This window comes from Girardinichthys multiradiatus, chromosome 14, assembly GCF_021462225.1.
Source record: "Girardinichthys multiradiatus isolate DD_20200921_A chromosome 14, DD_fGirMul_XY1, whole genome shotgun sequence".
Lineage (NCBI taxonomy): Eukaryota > Metazoa > Chordata > Actinopteri > Cyprinodontiformes > Goodeidae > Girardinichthys > Girardinichthys multiradiatus.
The window spans coordinates 21,298,592-21,317,463 of record NC_061807.1 but is presented as its reverse complement, the minus strand read 5'-3'; the positions used below and the strand labels follow the sequence as shown (position 1 = coordinate 21,317,463).

At 40.5% G+C, this 18,872-nt stretch overlaps 1 protein-coding gene across 13 annotated transcripts in view; it reads right to left on the bottom strand.

The window, feature by feature from the left end:
- The window catches only part of LOC124880679 (collagen alpha-1(XXV) chain), a 255,026-nt gene that overhangs the window by 214,150 nt on the left and 22,004 nt on the right, over positions 1-18,872 (bottom strand). The window lies entirely within an intron of this gene.

The window sequence follows — 18,872 nt, the reverse complement described above, 5'->3', positions numbered from 1 at the left end:
TGTACTATTATTACCATTTTTTTTAAGAAGCATAGAAAATGGTGCTTTAAGCTGACTTTTGTTACAGACCTGCTATCTATTTAGAATCAGAATCAGCTTTATTGCCAATTTGACCCCGGTATCCTGAATTATTGAAGCTGGATCATCAGCAACGATGGAAAGCATAGTATGGCAGACTCTGAAATCATTGGTCATACTGTTTAGGAACATAACAGAAACTATTCAGCATATACATTTACCTGTGGAGACCCACCCATTGAATTTTGAAGATCATTGCTGGCTGTTGTCACATCCACTTATCCATCAGTATTCCTGTTGGTTTAAGGTTCATGAACTAGGCTTAAAAATCATTCACAGAATCGTGTGATCTCACAATTATCTGTTCTTCACAGCTACTAGGGTTACATTACTAACTAAATAAATAAACATTTTTACCAACTAAATGCAAATAAATCTAATCATTTAATTTTGCATCAAAACAAGTTTTCAATGACCTCGTTCAGGCCATCGGTTTCTTCGCGGTTTAAACTAAAGCATCTGCTAAGACCTTAGTCACCATCTTCTCTCCAGACAGTTTTTTTTATATGTAGTTGAAAAAAAAATACAGTCTTTTTTCAGATTCTAAAAACACCGTCAAGCGCCACAATGAAGGAAGTTTGTGGAAGTTTTTAATGAGAGATGAAGACTCAATTAGCTATTCTTAGTATCAGTGAGGTGTTTAAAGATGAAGTTAGAGTAAGTGCAAAAGATGTAAGAAGCTTCTAGAAAATCTAAACTCTATTTTTTACAGAGGCACGTTAGCTGTTCACCCCAAGGACAACAAAATGGACTCCAACCTCAGCCACTAACAATTTTAACAACAAGATTAGATATGAGTGAAATTCTTTTTGGCTGCTTTAATCACCTGCTTTCAATCACCCACACACGGTGGTGTCACCTCTGGCCCCAGTATAAAGAATTGATGATCATTAATGACAAAAAAATACAATAAATGAATAAATCATTTAACAAGCAATGGGAGATTTTTCCTCTTTTAGTAGATCTGGTAAATTGAATGTTTATTACATTTTGAGGTGAGCTATATTCAGTCTTTTGGAAGACTTAATGAGATATGCTGTAGTTATTTTAGTTGGCTTTTTGTTTAAAGATACATCTGTCTCACAACCTGGATGTTTTTTTCTGTATTCTGAAGATTTTCTGGACTGCAGAGAAAGACCACCCAATAACTTTTCGCTGCTTTGACAGTTACATTTTTTTATCCAGAAACTAGAAAAATATATATTTTGTTATGCATATTTCTTGAAAAGAAAATTTGAATTGGCAGGTCAGAGGTTTACAAAATAGGATCAGTACATCTGAGTAAAAGTATTACTCAAATGTGGCATTTGTTATCTTCTCCGCAGCTAGAAATGCTAATTTCTGTTTTTGCTGTGCCATCCCTGTAGCATGCGAATTATCGTGAAGTTGAGACTCTGTTTCTTGTCTTCACTCAAATCCAAAGGACTGCTAACCAGGACCCCGATTTTACCTTAATTTCAACCCATTTTTTTATCTTTCTACACCAGCTTTCAATCATATTCAGGAATCTTATCCAATTTTTTGTTTTCTGAAAATATGAACAATGAAAGTCCTTTCTACAAGTAAACATTTAAGTCCCTTCACTCCCTTCAGATCCCTCTGCTCCTTGTAGTTATTCCTTGCCTTAGACTAAAGAACGCTAAAGGTCTGCGAATTTGCTGTGTGGAGCCTCCCTTTGGATGTCAGGATGGAAAGCTCTCTTGAGTGCTTTGAATTACAGACTCACCTGCTTTGAGAACCTCACTGAAGCTGTAATTCATTTGTTTGTTAATCAGTTGTTTTCTTATATTTAAGGTCCTTTTATTTTATATAAAGCATTTCACAACTTTGCTTTAGAAAATGTGCTTTACAAATTAAAATATTACTTCACTTATCTAGTTTGAAGCATGGCAATTCAATTATTCTTGTGTTCTGAATTGCAATTCCAGATGCCTTACGAGAAAAACGTTTATTACTCACAAATAAACATGTTTTTACCGGGGTAGGGATTTTTTCAAGGCATGTTAACTAATTCCCAGCTGTTGCTTTATGTTTCATGGGAGAATGTCTAAAAAAGAATTTGCAATTTGTATGTCAGCATTTTGGACAGATAAAGAAACCAGAAGGCTGCATGTACAGCAGAGGACCAGCCCAAGTTGGCAGCCCTGTACAGTATGAGGTAGTGTTCTGGGGAAGGGTGGAGGTGTTCGTCAGTGTACCAACAGTTGCCTTTTGTATATAAATTCATATCCAAGCACAACATTGAGTTGGTTAAGAAATAAAACTGTAGCTTCATCCAGTCTCAGTCCAGTAATATTTACAAGAAGTACTAATTTAGACTCGTGGCGTCAATCTTATGCAATAATAACGACAGACGGAGACGGTGTTAATACCTAACTGGACCGATTAATATGGCTGTGTTTACAATGTGCTAAATACCTATTAAGAATAAATCTTTAAATCCTTTCCTGCAATATAAATATTTGCATAACATCAGTATGTGTAGCGCAAGGATTTTACAGCAGGATTTGAAAATGGACATCATTAAGGATTTATTTTATGTGAGTCACCTGACATGATTTCTTTTGGAAGATATGTATTGTTATGTAGAAGACTACTTCCTGCAATTAAAGCTTTTTTTTTTTGTTTATATGGAAGATTAATAAGCCATGCTTAATCCTGTTAAATCACAGCTCCGATACCTGCCAACCAGTCAGGCGCAATAAAACTGGCAGTAAAGGGATTTGGCAGGAGCACAGATCAGATACACAACCTTTCCTCATTTAAACAGGGTGGCTGCTGTGCCAATCATGATTGAGATCGAATACTATCATTGATTCAAATGAATGTACAAACATAAAAGACAGAAATCATTTAACAATTATGGAGGAAGAGCAGCCCAATAATTAAAATGCACAAGTGAATGAAACAGTGTCTTAATATAACAATATAGCACCCTTAACAAGTATTGGCACCCCTGGTAAAGGCCTCAAAACAAATAGTTATTAAGGAGACTTGGATGAATTCTCATCCAGCCTCTTTTAAAAAGACAATTATTAGATTTTGACCACTGAGCAAGTAAAGCCCATTTTATTGAAGCAGATATGCACAATACATATTTCCTACCATACATACAATTAAATTAATACAGTTTGTCATAATAATTTGTGATAGTATCATGCTTTTTGCATCCTACATTTTATTTATACGAGATTTATAGCATGACATAAAGGATAACCAGGATCCTAATAAACTGTACATTCTGATGAAACCATTGTTCTTCGACAAATGGTAAGAGAGGAATTGTTGATTTAATTCATGTTGCATCCATTTGTGGCCGACTATGGCTCAGTGGGTAGAGAAGTGGTGTTGCAATGCCAAAGTTGTGAGTTTTCCAGCTTCCACCTGCCACAGCTCAATGTGACCCTGGGCAAGGTGCTTAACCCCAAGTCAGTATGAATGTTTATGTGGCTCTAGTGCTTTGACTGGTCGGTGTGAAGTAAAAAGTACTCTATAAATTCAAACAATTTGGTATCAAAGATGATAGTACAGCTTTTATTACTGATCTCAGTTTACACACTGTTGATGTGTCCCTACTTGGCAGACTTCAACATACAACCCATCCCTCCTTACCTAAAACTATACAGCATCCCCAGAACCTCTTAAGGTAAGGTAAGGTAAGGTAAGGTAAGGTAAGGTAAGGTAAGCTGTACATACAATTACAACACAATCACAAAGCAAATAAACACAGATACAGACACAGAAAAACAAATCAAATGATAAAATCAAACAACTGAGATAATTTAAAAAAGTAAAATAAAATAAAGAGAATAGAATGATGGACAAGAAAATGAATGGAAAATTGGACTATTCATGCCTAGATGGCACAGTCAAAGGCCACTCTAAACCAATAAGTTTTTAATCTTGATTTAAAGCAACTTAGGGTTTCGGCGCTTTTACAGTTTTCTGGCAGTTTATTCCAGATTAGTGGAGCATAAGAACTAAAAGCTGCTTCTCCATGTTTAGTTCTGGTTTTGGGTATGCAGAGTAGATTTGAGCCAGAATACCTGAGAGGTCTGGCTGGTTGATACACTGACAACAAGTCTGTAATGTATTTTGGTGCTAAAGCATTCAGTGATTTATAGACTAACAGAAGTATTTTAAACTCTATTCTCTGAGCTACAGGGAGCCAGTGTAGGGACTTTAGAACCGGGGTGATGTGCTTCACTTTCTTAGTTCTAGTGAGGACGCGGGAAGCAGCGTTCTGGATCAACTGCAGCTGTCTGATCGACTTTTTAGGCAGACCTGTGAAGACACCGTTGCAGTAATCAATTCTACTAAAGATGAACGCATGAATTAGTTTTTCAAGGTCCTGCTGAGACATTAGTCCTTTAATCCTGGAGATGTTTTTTTAGGTGATAGAAGGCTGACCTTGTTACTGTCTTTATGTGCCCCTGAAGGTTCAGGTCTGAGTCCATCACTACACCCAGGTTTCGAGCCTGACTGGTGGTTTCTAGCTGTATTAACTGAAGCTGTGTGCTAACTTTTAAATGTTCTTCCTTTGGTCCAAAGATTATTACTTCAGTTTTGTTTTGATTCAGCTGAAGAACATTTTGGCCCATTCATGCATTGATTTCTTCTAACCATTTACCCAGCGCTTGAATGGGTTCATAGTCACCTGGTGACATCGTAACGTATAGCTGTGTGTCGTCTGCATAGTTACGATAACTTATGTTGTTGTTTATTAAAATCTGAGTTAGGGGGAGCATGTAGATATTGAATAGAAGGGGGCCCTAAGATGGACCCTTGGGGAACGCCACATGTGATTTTTGTGGTCTCTGATGTAAAGTTACCTACTGACACAAAAAAGTCCCTGTCCTTGAAGTAGGATTTAAACCTGTTGAGTGCTGTACCAGAAAGGCCGACCCAGTTTTCCAGGCACTCTAATAAAATGGAGTGATCAACAGTGCTGAATGCTGCACTAAGGTCCAATAATACCAGCACTGTGGTTCTTCCACAGTCTGCATTTATACGGATGTCATTGAACACCTTGACAAGAGCAGTCTCTGTACTGTGGTGAGCAGGAAGCCTGACTGGAAGACATCGAAGCGGTTGGTTGTTGTTAGGAAGTTGTTTAACTGCTGAAACACAGCTTTTTCAATAATCTTACTGATGAAGGAGAGGTTTGATATAGGCCTGTAGTTCTGTAGTAGCAGCTTGTCCAAGTTGCTCTTTTTCAATAGAGGTTTGATATTTGCTGTTTTCAGGGCCTGGGGGAAAACACCTGACAAAAGGGACGTGTTTATTATTTGAGTTAAATCAGATGTTATTACAGGCAAAGCTTTCTTAAGGAAAGCTGTGGGTAAAACATCGAGACAGCAGGAAGAAGAGCTTAGTTGCTGTACGATTTCTTCTAAGTTTTTGCAGTTTATTTGGTGAAATTGGGAAATTTTGTCAAAATCAGTTCTAGTTGGAGACAACTTTGGTACTGGAGTTGATGTGGATGTGCTGACTGCCCCTCTGATCTTTTGGGTTTTTTCAGTAAAGAAGTTAGCAAATTCATTGCAGGCCCTGGTAGAGGGGAGTTCAGATGCTACAGTTACAGGAGAGTTTGTTAACCTGTCAGCCATGGCAAATAATGCACGAGCATTGTTAATGTTTTTGCTGATGATCTCAGAAAAGAAAGATTCCCTTGCATTTTTCAGTTGTAGGTTATATCTGTATAGTCTCTCTTTATAGATAATATAGTGAACCTGGAGTCCAGTCTTTCGCCACCTGCGTTCAGCTTTTCGACACTCCTTTTTTTCATTTCTGACTGGTGGAGCACTTCTCCATGGAGACATTTTCTTTCCAGAAACAACTTTCACTTTAATTGGAGCAATTGAATCAATGATGTCCGAGATTTTATAATGAAAGTTATCTACCAGCTCATCTACAGTGTTACAGGACAAAGTGGAGGTAGAAGAGTAAATCTGGTTGAAGGTTTCAGCAGCACTGTCCTTAAAGATGCGTTTTCTTATCATGTCTCTTTGGCAAACTGAGTCATTGCAGATGATGCTTTCATCTGCAATGACTCTGCAATGACTGCAATGACTAAGGGGAATAATGAAATCGGCTTACAACAAATAGGGCTAATCAGCAAGAAAACAAGTCTCCATTTAAAAGGTTCAATGAAGTAAAAATTTAGTTTCCCATAAAATCGCAATTTGATCCTGCCACATTACTCATTACTGAGTGAAAGATTCTCCAGGCAAATAAAAGTGCCTGCAGGACATCAATTGGCCAACTGATCTCAGTTCAGACCATAAAAACTGCAACATTTAGCCCGAGTGGTGTGGAACTTGTAGTGAGAGAAAGCAATAACAGGTGCGTGCCAAATTTTACTGTGGATGACAGCAAGCTTCAGGCAAAGTACAACAAAGCTACTAAGGAGACTAATTTTGAAGGAAGTGCGAGATGGTGCCTGAGATAAACAGCTACTATGCACCTGTCCAACTCGTCAATCATCTCAGGTCTTTTGGGATTTGAGATGGAAAAAAGGGGAATCAGCTGCTCTGGTTAGTGTTGATCCTCAGATTCCAAAAGCAGGTGCTGCAGAATAAGTTTGTTCCCTGATTATATCCTGGGATTTTTGTGGTTCTACACTACATGACTTACATGCATATGTCTCAGCATGGAAATGAGTACGTTGCAAACAGGGATAGCTGCAGAAGTACCAATGTTTTCAAAGCAGACACAACCTAAGCAAGCTTTTTTTATTCATTTCTTTGATTATCATACTGGAAACCTCAACTACAAATATACCCTCTCTGTCACTGTCCTTTCATCATGAGTGTCAATGTGTGGGGTGAAAAACTCCCATATTTGTTATATCGCATCCATGTCTTAACCATTTCCATGATGTTATGCATGTCACGGTGTGACATTTTGGACATTCTTTGTGGTTTTTGGTTTGTGTCTTTTTATTGTTAGTTAATCCCTTTGCCCATGTTTATTCTATGTATTAGTTTCACCTGTTCCTTCTGTCTCCCTGCCTCCTTGTCTCACCTGTTCCTTCTTCCTTTGATTACCTGCCCTTAGTATATTAGTTAGTCTGGTTCATGTGTTGATTGCTGGTTCCTCGTCTCTCAACTCGGGTCTCTACCCTTGACTGCCATGTGTTCTATGTTCCTGCAGAGCTAGGAGATGTAAGTTTTGGACTTTGACTCTGGTTAAATCCTGCAGTGATTTCTGTTACGTTTTGGATACCTCTAAATAAAGCTGAAGATCATTCAACATGCGGCTGCCCAGCTCTTACCTGCACTTTGGTCTGACAACAAATATTAATACAACAGTAGGAACCAGCCAGTACCAGGACCAAGCAGATAAATGTAAAGAGGTGAAGAAGTGGGTGACACAGCAGGAGGAGGAATTGAGTAGGACTTACGGAGAAGAGGTGGAGATATTACCTTCGCCCCTGTTGCTCCAGGAAATGGAGGGAGCTAGAGGACGCCAACCGACGCCGGTATCTCCAGTCTTCATCCCGGGTCGGATCCGCTCCAGTTTGCCTCCGACAGTCTCAGCCACGTCCATTTCCTCACGCTGCCGCCGTCATCGTCGCAAGCCCTCCTCCTCACCCACAGCCAGTGAGCTGTCCACGCTCACCGCAACTTCCTCCACCATTCACACCAGCTGCAGCCTCGGTTGAGTCTTCAACGTCTGCAGCAACTCCAGAGTCGACCGAGTTTCCCGCTGGTTTCGGCTCCCGCCCAGGATGGCGTCGCAGCCGCAGGGCTGTTGTCTTTGAGGAGGTTCGGACTGACGCCTCCTACCCTTCTACGGAGGGTCCATCCGCCAGGGTCTCCTCGCAGCTGCTTTCCCCGGATTTGGTGGGTGGTCACCCATCGCCCTCTGCAGGTCACCCGTCGCCGGTGCGGCCTCCAGTTTCGACATGGGTTCAGGCAAGTCTGGATGTTATGCGGGCTGAGTGCATGAAGGCATGTTGCTGTAGTTTTGTGCTCCATTTAATGGAGCATCCTGAAGATTTGAATCTGGTGCACGCAGTTCTGCAGGTTGAGTTCCTTGCAGAGGGATGGCTAGACGCTCCAGCTCCTGTCTCCACTCGAGGTCCTTTCGACCCTCTTTTTATAGCCATTAAAGCAGCTCAGAGCCCCAAGGATCCTGGGCCACTGCCGGTCGCAGCTAAGCCCCTGGACTCACAGCATGCAGTCAAGCTCCTGGACTCACAGCATGCGGCCAAGCCCCTGGACTCACAGCATGCCGCCATGCCCCTGGACTCACAGCATGCCGCCAAGCCCCAAGAGCTTCAGCCTGCTGCCAAGCTACAAGAGCTTCAGCCTGCTGCCAAGCTACAAGAGCTTCAGCCTGCTGCCAAGCTTCATGAGCCTCAGCCTGCTGCCAAGCTTGTTGAGCCTCAGCCTGCTGCCAAGCTTCATGAGCCTCAGTTTGCTGCCAAGCTTCATGAGCCTCAGCCTGCTGCCAAGCTTCATGAGCCTCAGCCCCTAGTTCCTGAGTTTCCTGAGGGTTCCGAGGACGGACCGCCTCTCATCCTAGTTCCTGAGTTTCCTGAGGGTTCCAAGGACGGACCGCCTCTCATCCTAGTTCCTGAGTTTCCTGAGGGGTCCGAGGACGGACCGCCTCTCATCCTAGTTCCTGAGTTTTCTGAGGGTTCCGAGGACGGACCGCCTCTCATCCTAGTTCCTGAGTTTCCTGAGGGGTCCGCGGACAGACCGCCTCTCATCCTAGTTCCTGAGTTTCCTGAGGGGTCCGAGGACGGACCGCCTCTCATCCTAGTTGCTGAGTTTCCTGAGGGGTCCGAGGACAGACCGCCTCAGATCTTGGCTCCAGGACCCACTCACACTACGACTGACATACCACATCCAGACACGCCACAGCTAGACACACCAAAGCCGGATGCTAGGCTCAAGTCTTCGCTGCACTTCTGGCTTTGCCGCAGACCTCTGAGGCACCTGCTTCCACGAAACAGACTACCTGACTCCTCGCTTCGTGGGCTTCCCGGGCATCTCCGCTGCCGGCCTCCGGGCAGCCTGCATCCTCGCTGCTGGCTGCTGCACCATGGGGCTCCTAGACGCCTGCATCTCTGTCGCCGCCGGCCTCCTAAACGCCTGCATCTCTGTTGTCGCAGACCTCCGGATTGTCGGCCTCTTCGCTGGCTACTTCGTCGCAGGTCTCCACGGCTTCACCGCCGACCGCCCAGTACTCTGTGGTGCAGGTCCGGTCACCCGCCTGAACTCTGTGCCTGCTTGGGACGACCTCCTGGTCGCCCGCCTGAACTCTGTACCTGCTCGGGACGACCTCCTGGTCGCCCGCCTGAACTCTGTACCTGCTCGGGACGACCTCCTGGTCGCCCGCCTGAACTCTATGCCTACTCGGGACGACCTCCTGGTCGCCCGCCTGAACTTTGTTTTTGTTTCTGCAACCAATCCAGTCTTCTCTGTCAATGTTCTTTCAATATAAACTTCAATGCACAGGGCAAAAAACTCTGTTTGTTATGGGAAACACAGATTTGTTAGTTAATACCCACATATTAAATTCTATTATTCTTTAATCAGACAGTCTGGTAGCAGCAGCAATTAATACAGCATCTCTGACTCGTTTCTCCAGGGAGTTTTTTAGAAGAAGAAACAAGAGAAGTAATCCAGTTTTACTTTACTTAGGCACTTAGGTGTATCTGTCATTGTTCTTAGATTATAACTGACACAGGGTGAATGACTCTACGTTTGTTAGGGAAAACTCAGATTCATTAAATCCCAAATCCACATATTAACAAATTGCTCAGTTATATCGTTCAGACCAAAAGGCATAGCGAACAATACAGTCTCTGGGTCATTGTTCTTTTCTTATAAATGTCAATGTATAAGATGGAAAAACTCTCAGTTTGCCAGAGAAAACCCACATTCATTAGATCCCATTACATATAAACAAATTCCATGATGCATTTTACAACGGATTCCTTCAACAGATAGATCAGAACCTGCAGGACCAATACAGTCTCTCTGTCACTATTCTTTTATTACAAATGTGCATTGTTACAAATAATGTATTGGGTAAAAAAGCACTTCGTTTATTAGGGAGACCTTATATTTGTTATTAGATCACAATCACTTCAGGATTGTCAGATAATACACATTTAATATGGGAGTTCTCAATCTGGGTTTTCTGCATTTCAAGTCATATTGGTGGAATGTCTTATTCTTATAACAATCTGTCTCTGGCATTAATGGTGTTTTCCTTTCATTATTTAGGCAGATATCAAAATCACATGCCTCAACATTCTTTTATGTTGGACCTTAGAGTTAGGCCTAGTAACAAGAACCTGATTAGTGCATTCCAGTAATACAGTCATGTTGTCAGTGCTAAGCTAGGCCCCATCAGTAAGCACATTTACATGTTCCTAAAAACTCTACCATTACACCCCACCAAGTAACATTCAAAAAGCAGCTGCCCATCTAAGAAATACACCACAAGCCATTCAGACGGGACACCAAAGATCCTAGGGTTTAGGAGTGTGGGTTCAACAAACAAAAGGAGAATTGATTACACCGCATTGGGCTGTTTCTCCTCGAAGGCTGCTAATAGTTCCCACATTGTAAACATTTCACCACAAGCCTTCATTCAAGAAAATGTTTCCCAGAAGAAGGGATAGCTACTGGCACCCATCAGTCCCAATGGTGCAGTGGAAGAGTGGGTCTTGGCCCGATGGCACTGGTAACTGAAGAACGAGAAAGGGAACAAATGCTAGACTGTTGACATGGAGGAGAATCTGTGTCCTTGCTGCTCTGAGGCTCGACGCATGAACTGATTCCACAAAATTTACAAAATGAACTGCTGCCCAAACTTTTTACCACATGCACAAAAGAAACATATGCTCAAAAAAGAGAAACACTTTATTTTGGTTTTGGGCAAAATAAATTAAAATAATACTTCATCTTCTAAATATGAAACAACGATTCTGTCTCTTGGCAGGTCATAACCTAGACATTTTGTGCAAGTTTGTTTATTGAAAGTCGTCAAGAGAAATTATATGTGTGTGTACCAGCACAGCCAATTCAATCAACACAGTTGTAGAGGTACAAATCTGACACTGGTGTTTATAGAAATTACTCTGTGTGCAGAGTTCGTTCTCTATTTATTCATCATTCTCTGTTAGTGACTGAAGGATCCAAACTCAATGGACTGATTAATTACAGCAGACGCAACGTCTTTCATGTGAATTACAATGCAGATACTCAAAATAGTATTGTTAAGAGTTCTTTCAGCACCATATCTTTGGGATTTAAGCATCACAACAGATGGCATGAAATCTCAGGTTTCTTTCCACCAACTATTTTGGTCTCGAGTTGTTGTTCCCCTGCCTGCCATCACCGCTCTGATGAAAGCTCTCTCAGGTCAGAAGCCGTGTCCACTCTGAAGACACCACACCATAAACAAGCATGTACCCATTTCCCATTTTCCTCCCCTCTTTCTGTTTGACAATGCTGACGTCAGAGTGCGGTATCTGTGGCATCTCCAAACACCCTTGAGAGCCAAGAAAGGTGCCGATTGATAGATGAGCTCAGGGAGTCATCAAACACAGGCTCAGCTGCCTGTCTCAGGACCCTGTCTGTGCCAGACAGTAGAGTCGGTCTGTCTGCCCAGCCACCCCGCCTGCACAGTCCAGGAAGTGGCAAAGCCTGTCAGCACCGAGAGACGGCTGCTATGTCACAGTGTTACTCACAAGAGCATGACGACTTAAAGGTCAGAGGCACTCAAGGCTAAGAGATCAGACCCTGCAGAGTGTTGAATTTTCCATTGCAAAAAAAAATTATTACCATTTGCATAACATCCTAGTTTGCATACCATGCAAGAACTTCCATTTTGTCACCTTCAACATATTTTATTATGTCTTTTCTTTATTCCAAATAAATACCCATATTATTAATATGGCTTTGCATGATTAAAAGTGGATGACACACAGAGCGAAGTAGAGCATCCAGCATATGTCACGGAGCAGTACCTTCCTTTGTTTCTCAATCTACACAAGCTGCCAAAACTCACAAGAAAGTTACAGCAACCTGGGCATTAATTTCCTCTTGCTGTTTTAGGTTGGTGAAAGAAATACACCCCTGCATGGTTCTTGTAACCAGTGGGGTAGAACGTTGAAGAATATGGAGCAAAGGGTGTAGATTTTCAAGCCGCAAAAATGACAAACTCGTTAGGAAAACACAGATAATAGAAAGGGCCTAATATGATCTTGCTGTATTATAGCAACTGAAAACTGATTAGAAACATAAGTTTGCCATTTGATGTAGACCATTGCTTCGTATGGACTGCTAAAGTTCAACAAGTCAACTTCAGTTGAAACATCTGCTAAAATAACAGTACATCATGCCACAATGTTAAATAGATGGATCGATGGATGATTCTGAAGCTATTTACAAGTGGGGCACCCTGACAGTTTACTTTAAACACATAATAGTCATGAGGAGGCTGAGAAAAAAATATAAGCTGCATCCTCCTTAGTTAAAGCAACATGAGTTGGACAATAGCCACACCATATGCCGGCAGTATAAAACCAAAATAAGTGTTTTAAAACATCATAAGTATTTCCATTTTACACATTTCCCAAAGAGATGGAAGAACAATAGCTGATCGTACCTGCTACCCCAAACCAGATGTCCATTGATCGAGTCAAATACAAAGTTAATTGCGACTTTTATTGCAAAGGACATGTGAGTGTCAACAGTCATTGAGAGGCAGGGCTTTTGCACTGTGAAGCATTTTTTGGACACGGCATCCCATTTCAAGGATATTTTACGGTAAAGGTGATCCTCACACAAGATGAAGTCACAGGATTCCTAAGGACAGCAGGCAGAATAGTTCTCACATGATGAACACCATCCATGGCCACAGAAATGTGTGTTACCATAACAACATATTTTCTAATTTTTTTACTATTTTTCTGCAAATGAGCTGTGAAAAAATATTAAAAGAGGAATGGAAGACCTGTTTTAATTTCTAATGAAGTGAGAGATCTTGGAGTCATTATTTACTTTTGAGTAAGGTCAGCTGTTTAGAATGTGAGATCCAAAAGCATTTCTTGGAGCTGGTGAAAGATAATTATTTGTATGTTTTCTTTTGTCTTACCTATTTATTTTTGTCTGAGGTATTCATTCTCTGTTTTTGTTCTTGCTCTAGTGATTCATAAGGAGAGGAGGGGCAGACTATGTTTGTGTTAGGATGGGTGGGGGCATGGGTCATAAATAAATGCCTCAATAATTGATTTTTAATCACACTGTAGCCTGCTGAATCACATCTAAAGACTCCCACCCCTACTATAATCATACTAAATATAATAATATTTATTCAGAGTTACTTTTATGTCAGACACAGTTGGAGTGTGAAATCCCAGTATATTTTTGTTGGCTGTTTAAAATCAAGGTCATATTTTAAACAACAATGATTTTTTTATATTAAAACAAAATACGATACGCTTTTTCGTAGTGATGGGCCGGACCACACCGAGACCCTGGAACTTCTGTCCACTAAAATGAAGCAAAGGTCCACAGTGAGGAACCAGAGCTCAAATCTTTAGTAAAAGTCACTTGACAGATTACGTGTGACGCCTCCTAGAGCGTGATTCAATAATGTTTTAAAATGCCTCAAAGCTTTTAAAATAATGCAACATTTCGCAACAAATAGGTTCAGAAATAGTGGGGCTTTGCATCAGCAAAAAGGGCAGAATACTTCAAATGCTTCATGGAGCTTCATGGCACAATTGACTTTTTTTTTGTTTTACATAGGCCTAATGTGGAAATAACCACCTTCCAATGTGGTCAGACGGAGTCAATTTGTTGAATGTGCACTTTAAAAGTTGTTGCGATTTTATTTCATTTTTTAAAATACTCTTTATACCCCTGTCACACTATTGTACTTGCCACATCTTACTCCTACACATTTCTGACTGTAGCATACACAATTTGATCACAGATTTCATTATGTCTTGTTTAATCTTATCAACATGAATTGATGATGATTCAGGCAGCTTTGAGCTGTAAAGGATGTCTGTTGTGACACCAAGAGGGGGATGCGTCATTGTTGGATTTTACAGAATGTACACCAAACGATACAAAGACCAGCAAAATCAGGGAAAATGAGGCACCATGCCACGCTGCAATATGGCTTATATCATGTGCAATATGGTAGCCATATCCTATTGACACTCCTCAAGGGTAAACACAGACGCAGAACACAAGGATAGCACAAGTCGACCGTTCAGCCTCCCCGGCTCCCCTCCTTCTGTCATCTGTTTTCTGTTTCTCAGGCGCTGTCTTGGCTGCACAGCAGCAGCCAGGACCGGCCTTGTGGCACTGCTCCCACCACTATCACCTTCTATAATCCGCCCCCCAGCACAGCAACCCGGAGGGGCAGCAGACATCCACCTGTCTGTGGGGATTCATAAAGACTTAACCGCATGTTACCCCAGACCCCAAAATGTGTATTTGCAAAGATCACTGAGCAAAGCCAGTCCTGCTATGACATAGTAGTGTTTCACAAGACATAGATATAAGTCTGGCCAGACTTGTTCTCTGAAGTATTTCTGTAGCTTGGGTATTTTATTGTTTTTAACAGGCATGTGCCAATATAAATGTATGTTTAGGTTTTCAGCAGTTTCAATTTCTATATCTCTAAACTTTTCAGTTATTACATACCTGTCTTTTTTAGAGCTACACAGGAAAATCTGCTGATGACTAAGGAATCTCATCTCCACCAGGTTTCTGTAACAGCAACACACAGCAACTGGACGCTATGACTTGCAGAAAGGTAACTCGAGGTTAGCGGTTTTCAGTCTTGCTTTTTCAATGAGAAAGGACAGAGAAGAACGAAGCTATTTAAAAAAATAGGTTGTTTTTGCAGTGTGTCAAGATATTTCTGCAGTTTATTCAAGCTGTGTGAGAGAAAAGTGCTGTTTTATCATTTTGAGCTGGACTTGTTTTCAGCCTTTTGAAAATCTCAGAGTTACGGTAAGTATCTGCATTCTCTATAGAATGCACATGGAGACTGCTGTTTACAGCTAGTAGTGCTAGACATGCGAACCATGCTAACTTGCTTATGTAAGATCCAAAGATAGTTCAACAAGTCAACTCCATATTCATTTTGTTCTCGTTTTAAAATAGTAAAACACTGAAGCGTTGCATGGTATAGCGGTAGATCGGGCACCCCTGGCTTCAATTCCCGAACTTAAGACCTTTGCTGCATGCCTTTACCTCTTCTCTCTTTGCCCATTTCCTGACAAATAACTGTCAATAAAGGTCCACTAGTGCCAAGAAATAGTAAAATACTATGTGTGTGATATCACCTCTGCTCCTAATATAAATAGTTATTGGCCACTCTCAGCAAGAGGGCTAGAAAATAATTTTTTTAATGCTGTTTTATATCTTCTTATATTATAGTTCTTAAAGAGAAATTGGAATCAGCTAAAATTGGTTGTTCAGCAGAGAAAAGCTTTCCAAAAAACAGATCTGGAATTGTCTGAAAGATTGTGCTGGTGCATTTCTAGTTTTGTTAAGGATAGGCCAAAGTTTTTCATATTTATTCCAGCAGTATGAAGCTTGGAGCAGCAATACCCCTCCCCCAGTTGCTGCTGGTCAGCTGGCTGAAAGAAGGCAACAACTTGGAAAAAATCCCAGTCATACAAAAAGGTATAATATTCTGCCTAATAACCGGGTTTACCGATCGGAGAGAATTAGTAATGGTGTTAATGGATTTAATGTAACTTTAATAATGAATATATTATCGTATTGTAGCAGCAGTACGAATAATTTATGGTTTATCATACGATGAGAATCTCATTGTACATCATAAATTTTCAGTAAATGTTTGAACACATAGAAGAGAGTAAAGTGTAAAGCTTGATCTCACATCTTTAAAGTGTATGATTCATCCAATCAATATTTTAGCCTGAAAAATTTCATTTGCAATAATATATTTGGTGATAAACGTTTTGAAATATCTTTTCTATCCATGTGGTTTGTTTTCATTTCACAAAAGGATGAGGATACTCTTACCCATACACATAAAGTTTGGCTCATCGACGCTGGAAATTACTCTGTACCACCAAATAATTTAAGCAGAAAGGAGTAAATTTCCCCATTTTGGAAGCCACACCAGGCCTGTTTTACACTAGCTTGACTTTTTCCTCTGGGGGCTCTCAAATCCTTGTTTAAATATTAGCCCATGCTTAACCTAAGACACCTAACTTTGAATGGGACTCCACATAAATTAACTATTAGGTAATCAAATTTGAGTGTGACAACCTGATTCAGGAAATTATATACTCAACAGCCATTAAAAAGCTTAAGCAGGAGCACAGAATAAATAAAGAATAAAGAAGCTTCATGTCACAGTAATATTACAAAAATATAGATATCTTACAGCCAAGAAAGTAATGCAATGCTTTAAAAATGGAATTACCAAAGTGGTGCAATGAAATCCATGTCTGTTCAAACACTTCCAGCTCGCTAGTAAAAAAATGAAAATCTCAGAACCAGAGCAGGTTTTGTAACCATCAGTAATGCCTAAAGGGACTGCTTCTGGCTCACTATTATTTCCAAGTGTCATTTTGCTACTAAATAGAACCTCTGTTGTTTTAGGTGACATTGCGTGGTGCGCTATATACCCTTAATGAAGCATGCTGACTTCCTCACTCCCCAGCGTGCCAGCAAGGCCTCTCGGAAGACTGTAGAGTGTGGGAAGGAAGGAAGGAAGCTATTAAAGGATACTTCAATAGACGGCAATGGAGAATTGTTTTGTTTGCTGCTGGATCCTGCTAATGCTGAACCTTAATCATGGCTGAATTGCATCTTATACCAGAGTGTGTTTCCCAACCTTAGGGTGCCCTGAAAATGTATGTATACCGTTTGAACATTTCCACATTGTCTCACATTACCATCTAAACCTTTAATGCATTTTATTGGCTGTCACATAATAGACCAACTAAGGTGCATAAAATTCTTAAGTGGGTGGAATATTTTTTTACAATATATATATATATATATATATATATATATGTGTGTATATACATACATATAAAGTGTGTTGTGTATTCAGCCCCATTTACTCTGAGAACATTTAGTTCAACCAATAGCCTTCAGTAGTTACCTAATTAACAAATAGAGTCCACCTTTGTATAATTTAACTGGTATAAATCCAGCAATTCTGTGAAGGGCTCAAAGGTTTATTAGAGAACATTTGTAAACAAACAGCATCAGTAAGACCAAGCAACACAGCAGACAGGTCAGCGATGAAGTTGTCGAGAGGTTTAAAGCAAGGTTATAAAACAATAGATTATTACATGTAACAGAGCTCTTCTGAATCCATCACCCAAAAAAAGAGTGGGGCATAACTGCAAACTAGGGCTGCAAAATATATTGCGGCTATATCGTCATCACAATAATGTTTATATATTATATATATAAGAACTGTTCAGCATAGAATAATTGTTTTTCTAAAGTGATTCAGAATCAGAATCAGCTTTATTGCCAAGTTCGTACATACAAACAAGGAATTTGACTCCGGTACACTTTGCTCTTTGGTTTTGTTTTTGCATTACAAAATATACATATTTACAATGTACAATATACACATATATAAATAAAAAGGTGTATTTGCAACATCTGTATGCTGTTGTTCTGTACTCTATTGAATGTTCAACAGAGAAACAGCCTGGGGGAAGAAACTGTCTCTGTGGCGACTGGTTTTAGTGAACAGTGCTCTGTAACGGCGGCCTGAAGGTAAAGCTCTGAACAGTTTATGTGCAGGGTGTGTGGGGTCTGCAGAGATTTTAGCAGCTCTTTTCCTGACCCTAGACCTGTATAAGTCCTGGATGGAGGGAAGGTCAGCTCTGATTATTCTCTCTGCAGTCTTGATTGTTCACTGCAGTCTGGACCTGTCCTGTTTTGTGGATGAGCCAAACCACACTGAGATGGATGAAGACAGGACAGATTGAATGATGGCAGTGTAGAAGATGACCAGCAGCTCCTGTGGAAGGTTGTACTTCTTGAGTTGCCTCAAGAATCATGAGTTCACATTTGGAATATTCATATCTTAGAATGTCCCAGTCAAAGTCCAAAACTAAGTTCTACTGAAGATCTGTGCCAAGACTTGACAATCCCTATCCATCCAATCTGACTGAGCTTGACTTATTCTGCAAAGAGGAATGGGCAAAGATTTCAGTCGCTATATTGGCATAGCTGGTAAAGACATTCCCTGAAATACTTGCAGATATAATTGCAGTGAATGGTGGTCTTTCAAGTTATAAAATTGGCGAAGGGGGGTTAATACTAATGCATTTACACTTTCCAGATTTTGTTGGTTAAAAAAAAAAGGGTTGGAAAACATGATTTTCTTTTCCATTTCACAATTATGCACCACTTTGTGTTGGTCAATTACATAAAATCTTGATCAAAATACTTGATTTTTGTTAGCAGTAAAGTGACAAAGGGATAGAAATACTTCTGCAAGTCACTGTAAAATGAGGTAAACAACATCTCAACATGTGTTAAAAATTACTTTCCTCTTCATGACTCATCTAATCTTGCACACAATTGTATAATTAGCTTTTAGAGTCTGTTTACTCTCGCTACTCTATCTACGTGCCATTTTGCTTTCCAACAATTTTTCTTTCTCACATTTGTGTGTAATGCTTCCCTAACGGTGGCTCTTTGCTAGAAGCACATTACAAGACAATTTGTACCTCTTTTACTATATTACCAGACTTTCCGCTCACTGGAACATTTGGGTGTGCAACCTTGAAA